This window comes from Cinclus cinclus, unplaced genomic scaffold (genome assembly GCF_963662255.1).
Source record: "Cinclus cinclus unplaced genomic scaffold, bCinCin1.1 SCAFFOLD_32, whole genome shotgun sequence".
Lineage (NCBI taxonomy): Eukaryota > Metazoa > Chordata > Aves > Passeriformes > Cinclidae > Cinclus > Cinclus cinclus.
Genome location: NW_026912098.1, coordinates 1,659,894 through 1,667,223, shown reverse-complemented (window position 1 = coordinate 1,667,223; position 7,330 = coordinate 1,659,894). Strand labels below are relative to the sequence as shown.

Here is a 7,330-nt window from a genome sequence, read left to right as displayed (position 1 = left end):
TCCCAACTGGGAGGGATTCCATGGCAAGCATCCACAGAGGGCAAAGGAGACTGGAATGCTGCAAGGTTTCAACACCAGCTTCCTGAAAGCACAGCAATGCTCCATCCCTGCCCAGGTCAGGAAGAGGGCAGAACCAGAGACCATCAGGGCTTCTTAAGGAGCGTTGGGTGTGCCAAAGGACAAATGAAGCAGCAGCACAGTGCCCGAGACTCGGACGCGTGACCGTGCCAGTGTCCAGAGCGCTGTCAGGCAGTGCTGGGATCCTGAGTGCGGTTCTGGTCCCCACAAATGAGGAATCACAGCCCCTGCCCCAGACCCAGTCAGAAAGCCAAGCAAGTGAGACCAGAGGGAGGGCACCCTTCCAGTCTCTCTTGGGCATGGCTGCAAAACAGCCCCTGCTTCTTCTTCCTCCACCTGTGATTGGGGTGTGCTGATGGCAGAGCCAGCCAGGTTGTGCTCTGTGTGCCAAAGCCTGTTGAGAGGGGGAAGGAAAAGTGCTGCATGCAGAGCAGAATCCTGTAAAGTGCTGGCAAGAGCATCCTGCAGGAGCAGAGCTCTGGTCTATGGCCAGGAACAGCCTGGTTTTGCTGCCATGAACGCAGGCAGGACTCCAGGCAGGTGAAGAGGCAGCGGGCAGCTTGTGTTTGTAGAGGGCCTGGGGCTGCATATGTGAACCTCCACCTGGAAACACACTTGGGGGAACGTGACCTAGAGCTGGAGTGCCTGTTCTGCAGCCCTCAGGGCTCTTGGCCAGCCCAGGGCATGTGCCACCTGCCAGGGACAGCTCTCAGCCTGCCTGGCAGCTCCCCATGGACTGTGGGCAGAAGTTGGAGGTGGAAGGAGCCACCCCCATCAGGGCAGATTCCTCCTGCTCTGCAGATGCTGCTGCATGGCCAGGGCTGCTCTCAGCTCTCTCCTCAAGGCAAGGCAAAGGGGCTGTCAGGTGTGTCTGTGTCCCTGAGACTCCTGCACTGTCCCACGGGGCATCAGCAGATGTGCCTCAGATCTGCCTCACAAAGTGCCTCCTCCTCAGCCTGCTCTGCCTACAGACAGCAGCAGCAGCACCTTGGCTTGCAGCATCTCAGTTTGTCTGAGCTGCCCTTCAGGCCCTGCTGCCAGGGAGATGCCCCTGGGCAATGCCCTGTGCTGGGAGGTGTCTGCAGGGCAGAGCTGAGCCCCCAGGGCTGGGCTGGGCTCTGGAAGCACTGGCAGGGACAAGATTTGGATAGAGACCAACAGCTCCCAGTAGGAACAACTCCAGGCAGCAGAGAGCCAGAGTAAAGCTGGATATCCCTCCATGTCCAGATGCACAGGGAAAGACAGGATGATTCAGAGAAAATGATTATTGAACTGGAGTCTTCAAAGAGTCCACTTTATTTTTTAAGAATGCTTATGTTCACGCTGAAATAGAGGAAGGTGTAATCAGGAAATGGCACCTGTGTGGGACAGTGAGGTCTGACTGCACTGGGGTACAGGGAGCTCTGTTTCCCCTCTGGGCTCCCTCGTGTTCAGACTGAGTGTGATGCTGAAGATGATGCAGTAACTCAGCAGCAAAAACCTAAACTTAAAAATAAAAATGTGTAGTGAGGTTTCTCCATAGGAAGATAAGTAGCTTTGACTGGATTCCAGAAATTATACAAGAGGATTGAATGAGAGATATTGCCCCAAGCTTGTCAATAACTTCTTTGAACAGCCCACAAGGCCCAGAGTGCAGAAATGTCCAACAGCAGCTCCATCAGGCACTTCCTCCTGCTGGCATTGGCAGACACGCGGCAGCTGCAGCTCCTGCACTTCTGCCTCTTCCTGGGCATCTCCCTGGCTGCCCTCCTGGCCAACGGCCTCATCATCAGCGCCGTAGCCTGCGGCCACCACCTGCACACCCCCATGTTCTTCTTCCTGCTCAACCTGGCCCTCACTGACCTGGGCTCCATCTGCACCACTGTCCCCAAAGCCATGCACAATTCCCTCTGGCACACCAACAACATCTCCTACTCTGCATGTGCTGCTCAGGTGTTTCTGGTTTTCTTCTTTCTTGGAACAGAGTTTTCCCTCCTGACCATCATGTGCTACGACCGCTACGTGTCCATCTGCAAACCCCTGCACTACGGGACCCTCCTGGGCAGCAGAGCTTGTGCCCACATGGCAGCAGCTGCCTGGGCCAGTGCCTTTCTCTATTCCCTGCTGCACACAGCCAATACATTTTCCCTGCCCCTGTGCCATGGCAATGCCCTGGGCCAGTTCTTCTGTGAAATCCCCCAGATCCTCAAACTCTCCTGCTCACACTCCTACCTCAGGGAACTTGTTCTTCTTGCTGTTGTTGTCTGTTTAGCATCTGGGTGTTTTCTCTGGTGTTTTCTCCTATGTGCAGATCTTCAGGTTTCATGCTGAGGATCCCCTCTGAGCAGGAACGGCACAAAGCCTTTTCCACCTGCCTCCCTCACCTGGCTCTGCTCTTCCTATTCCTCAGCACTGGGACATTTGCTCACCGAAAGACCCCTTCAATCTCATTCCCATCCCTGGATCTGTTCCTGTCAGATCTGTACTCAGTGGTGCCTCCAGCCCTGAACCCCCTCATCTACAGCCCGAGGAAACAGGAGCTCAAGGATGGTCTGAGAAAAATCATTGTTCATGCTTTCAGAAGCAAGAAACTCTCATTCTCCTTTCTAGCTCTTACAATGTTACTCATTAATGCCCACTCTGTGTCCTGTGTATTTTTTTTCTTCTGGCACATGTAATGTATTTTTGTGTATTTGTTAACAGGAAAACCTTTGTCTCTAACACTTTCATCTCAGTATTTGCATTTGTAGTGCAAATTTCAGACTATATAGTCCCAGAGCTGTATTATATACGCGGTTACACAAAATAAAGAGCTCTGTATTGCCATGTTTGCCGTGACAACTTTCCTCCATGACTTCTCTGGAGCTACAGGGTCGGTGCCTCAAGGCAGAGCTGGGGAGAAAAAGGAACCCCAGTGCTGTTCACTGCCAGGGAGCCCCAAGGCTTCAGCTCCACAACCTCCTCGTTATGCAGCACACAGAGGGGGCACAGGCTGCAGGAGAGATGGCCGAGGGCTGGGCAGGGTTGGCAGGGCCAGAGGCACCCAGGCCTTTGTCCCCTGGGCTCGGGCAGGGCCTCTGCAGGCCCCACAGAAGGAACTTTCCTGGCAGGGGCCGCACTTTGCTTCTGCCTCGGCCCTCCCTGAGGAGGCTGGCAGGGCTTGCAGGCTGATGCCATTTGTCCTTGCTGCCCCTGCCATCCCACTGCCCCAGCAACAGCCCCGAGCCACCCGTGAGGGACAGGCCCTGCTGTCCCAGGCCTGGGCTCAGCCTTGGCCTTTCTGCTTCCTCCAGCCAGCCCAGGCCTTGCTCAGCATTGCAGTTCCCTGCTCACAGCCTTTGGCTCCTGCAATCCTGCCCTCAAGGATCTGCTCTCCCCAGGCCCTGGGGAGCCTTGGGCACTCCCTGCCCTCACTCATGGCGGCCACTGATGCTCCAAGGCACTTGCAGTTTTGCTGCTGACTCCTGCAGCAGCTTCTTCAACCTTCTCTCAGTGCCTCAGGCTCCTGCCATCAGCCCCAAATCCCCAAATCTGGGCATCATTAAAATACACAAAGGCCTTGGGAGCTCTTTGTCTTCCTTCCATTGTCTTCAAGTCTCCAGGGCTTGTACAGCTGCTTGCAGTCACTTTGGAGTTGTGTTAAGGAGGGGGATTTCAAAGTGCACCTCATGATTTTTGGTTTTACTCAAGGGCATATTATTTTTGGTTTTCAGTCCTGAGAAGAGGTGACAGAAGCATTCCCCAGGTGATGTTGATGCTGAATGTCTCCTTAGGAGGTCTGGGCACAGAGAAGAATGATCCCTTTCAGGGCTGACCCTGTTTGGACAACCTGCTCCTCACCCCCAACCTCACCATGTCTGACATTGCCCACCTGAGACTGACATCCTGAAAAATAAAAAAAAAAAATCCCTATAAATGTATTCTTATAATTACAATTAATGTAAACAATAAAATTATAAATATATTTTCCTTATAAAAGGAAATATTAGCAGTTTTTCATTTAATAAATGGAAAATAATTAAATTTACTAAAGAAATTTATTTTTCTATTTCTAAAAAGAAACATTATTTTTAATTATCTAATTTTAGTTTTTATATTAAAACCTATCAATTTTTTAGAAACCAGAGAAGTTACTAGTCATTGGTGCGAAGCAACACAAATCCTTTAAATTATTGGCTGTTGATTTCTCCTTCTTTATGCTAGTCTATTTATCAGTCCTTTTGTAATCCTTTTTATGACAGTTTGGGATCTATGGAAACTTTTCTGGGGCACAGTTGGGGATGATTTGGGTCTGTGGAGGGAATTTCGAGAGAACTTGAGGGTCTGCAGGACACTTCAGGGAGCCGGGTGGGCACTGGGCAGGGCACTGAGGGATTCTGACGGACACCTCGGCGTCCGGGGGAGCTCTTGGGGGTCCAGGGGGAAAACTTGGAGGTCAGGGAGGGGAATGTGGAGCCCTTCAGGGTCCGGGCGGGCACTTGGGGGGCTCGAACGGGGCTCTCTGGGGCGCGGGCCATGATGGGAGTTGTAGGCGCGGGTAGAATACTGTTCAATGGAGACGCGGAGCATCACGGGAGTTGAAGGCGCAGCTGCAATGTCTCTCTGTGGGGCGCGGTGCATGACGGGAGCTGTAGTCCCGGAAGTGCCTCGGACGGGGCATTTGGGGTCCGGGAAGGCTCCTGGGGGAGACTTTTGAGTCCGAGCTGTGACTTGACGTGCTCAGGGGGGAACGTGTACGGTTCGGGAGCATTTGGGGGCGCTTGGGGAGGTCTAACGGGGCCCTTTAGGGCGAGGAACACGGCGGGTGTTTTAAACGTGCAACTGCGTTTTATGGGGCTATGGGGCCGCGGGAGGTGACAGGAGATTAATTCCCAGAAGTGGTTGTAACGGGAATCTGTGGGGCTGGGAGCAATCAGGGAATCCGGAGCCGCTTTTGGGGACTTCTGAGAGGATGGTGAGGGGGCACTTCGGGATCCTGGAGAGTGTGGGGGACGCTTATGGGACATGGGGGGAGGGGGCAGATAGCGGAGTTCTGTGGAGCGCGGGGCATGATGGACGTTGTAGTCCCAGCTCCAATGGGGCTCTATCGGGCCGCGGTGCATGATGGGAGATATAGGCCATAAGGAAAGCTGGCGCCTTCACAGGCCCCGCCCCCACTCCCCGATTCCCGGCGCTGATTGGCTGCGGGCAGTGATGGGCGGGGGCGGGAGCAGCCCATTGAACCCCTCCAGTCCCTCCCAGTACAGCCCAGTTCATCTCCAGTACAGTTCAATACAACCCCAGCGCCTCTCCAGGCCCTTCCAATACACCTGAGTTCATTCCTACTCTCTTCCAGTTCTCCCCAGTGTCATCCATAGTACACCCCAGTGTCCCCCCGTCATCCCCACACTGTTCAGAGTGTCTCCAGTTTGTCCCAGTATACCCCATTATCACTCAAAGTATTCATAAATTGCTCCAGTATTGCCCAGTGTCAGTCCCAGTATGTCCCAGTATGTCCCAGTGTGTTTCTGTGTACGCCAACAGTCCATCCCAGTCCATCCAGTTTCCCCCTCAGCATTCCCAGTGTTCCCCAGTGTGTCCCAGTCCTCCCCACTGTTTCCAAAGAAAATTGAACTTCTCATGGTTTCCATGGCACCCAAACCCAGCAGTGGGGTCAGTGCAGTGTCCATGGCCACAGCCCCTGGCAGTGCCCAGTGCAGGTTGGGATGATGATCCACCCTCACAGCTGGCCCAGGGCAGCTCTGCAGTGGTTTTGGTGGCACCTTGGGCTGGCACACACCTGAGGAGTGTGTCTGATTGCAGTGGGGGAAATTAGAAGATTGCTTCAAGAAAAAAGGGAAAACTCCTCTTTGCCAGACCTCCTGAGGAGTGACCCTGGATCAGTATCGGTCACTGAATGCTGCAATCACCTCTGCTCTCTAGAGGACAGTAGAAAAAGACAGCACTTAAAACAGGAATGTGCATTTCTTAGAAGCTCTGTGAAATCTTTGTCCATAAGTGGAGTTGAAACTTTCCTCATGAACTGCAGCAGACCAGAGGGAAATCAAGGCAGAGCTGTGGTTTGTTAGGAAACCTCTCAAGAACTCTAAGTCAGAATCGAACTCCAAAGTTTCTTAAAAGTTTTAATGGGTCCCACTGAGGGACACAACTGAGAAAGTGTGCCCAGGTTGCAGTCAGAGCAGGAGATTAGAGGCAGAGATGACAGGAGGGGACAAAGAGAAGCCAAGTCTTGGTGGCCTGGGGCACAGCAGGGACTGTGCCACCAAGGGCTGTGAGCAGACACCTTGTCCTGAGCCCCTGGGGCCTCCTGGCACAGCCCCAGCAAGGCTGGGCACTGTCAGCCCTTGTCCTGCCCTCAGCATCCCCCCACATGCCAGTGGCCTCAGGGATCTGCTGGGACCAGTCCCTGGGGAGCCTTGGTCAGGAATGGCCCTGGGGGCTCCTTCATGCTCCCAGGGACTGCAGGTTTTTCCATGGACATGGGGTTTTGCTCTTGTCTTGGAGTCTCTGAGAGCTTTGTGCAATCATGGCCTCCCATTCTCTGCTTAAATTAGTCTCTTGAGAGGCTTTGTCAGTAACAACACTCAGTGGGGCTCATGGGATCTTTAAGGTACTTCAATTTTTGAGGTACTTTCCTTTGTCCTTTGTTCTTTAAGTCTGGGAGGTTTTTGTGCAATCATGGCCTCCAGTTCTCTCCTCCAAGGAGTCCAAGAGGATCCTGTTGGGGATGGACCTCAGTGGAACCCATTAATGCTTTGAGACACTTTGGGTTTTTCTTCTGACTCTCAGTCTTGGAAAGATAACTGCAATCTCCTCTCAGGCCCTGAGGTTCAAGGGCTCAGCACCAAAAGCACCACGGGGCTCATTGGGATCAAGTGAGTCCTGACAAACCACGGCTCTGCCTTGATTTCCCTCTGGTCTGGTGCAGTTCATCAGGAAGGTTTTCAAATCCACTTAGGGAGAAATATTTCAAAGAGTTTCTAAGAAATATCCATTCCTATTTTGAATGAATGGTTTTTAATACTGCTCTGTTTAGAGCAGAGTTGACTGCAGCTCTCTGTGACTGATATTGATCCCGGGTCTCTCCTCAGGAGCTCTGGCCTGCTCAGAGGAGCTGTGACTTGAGGTCTGACCCCATGTGGACAACCTTGCTCCATATTCCCCAACTCCATCCTGTCTGTCCTCCCTCATCTGGGACCTGCTTTGCTTGCAGAACTAGCTGCACTGAGACAGAGACAGGATTGTACTTTTATTTTTTAGAAGAATCTAGAAT

At 52.8% G+C, this 7,330-nt stretch overlaps 1 pseudogene; it reads left to right on the top strand.

The window, feature by feature from the left end:
- The first annotated feature begins 1,716 nt into the window (after nucleotides 1–1,716).
- Nucleotides 1,717–2,807, top strand: LOC134057284 (olfactory receptor 14C36-like; annotated as a pseudogene).
- The last annotated feature ends 4,523 nt before the right edge of the window (nucleotides 2,808–7,330 follow it).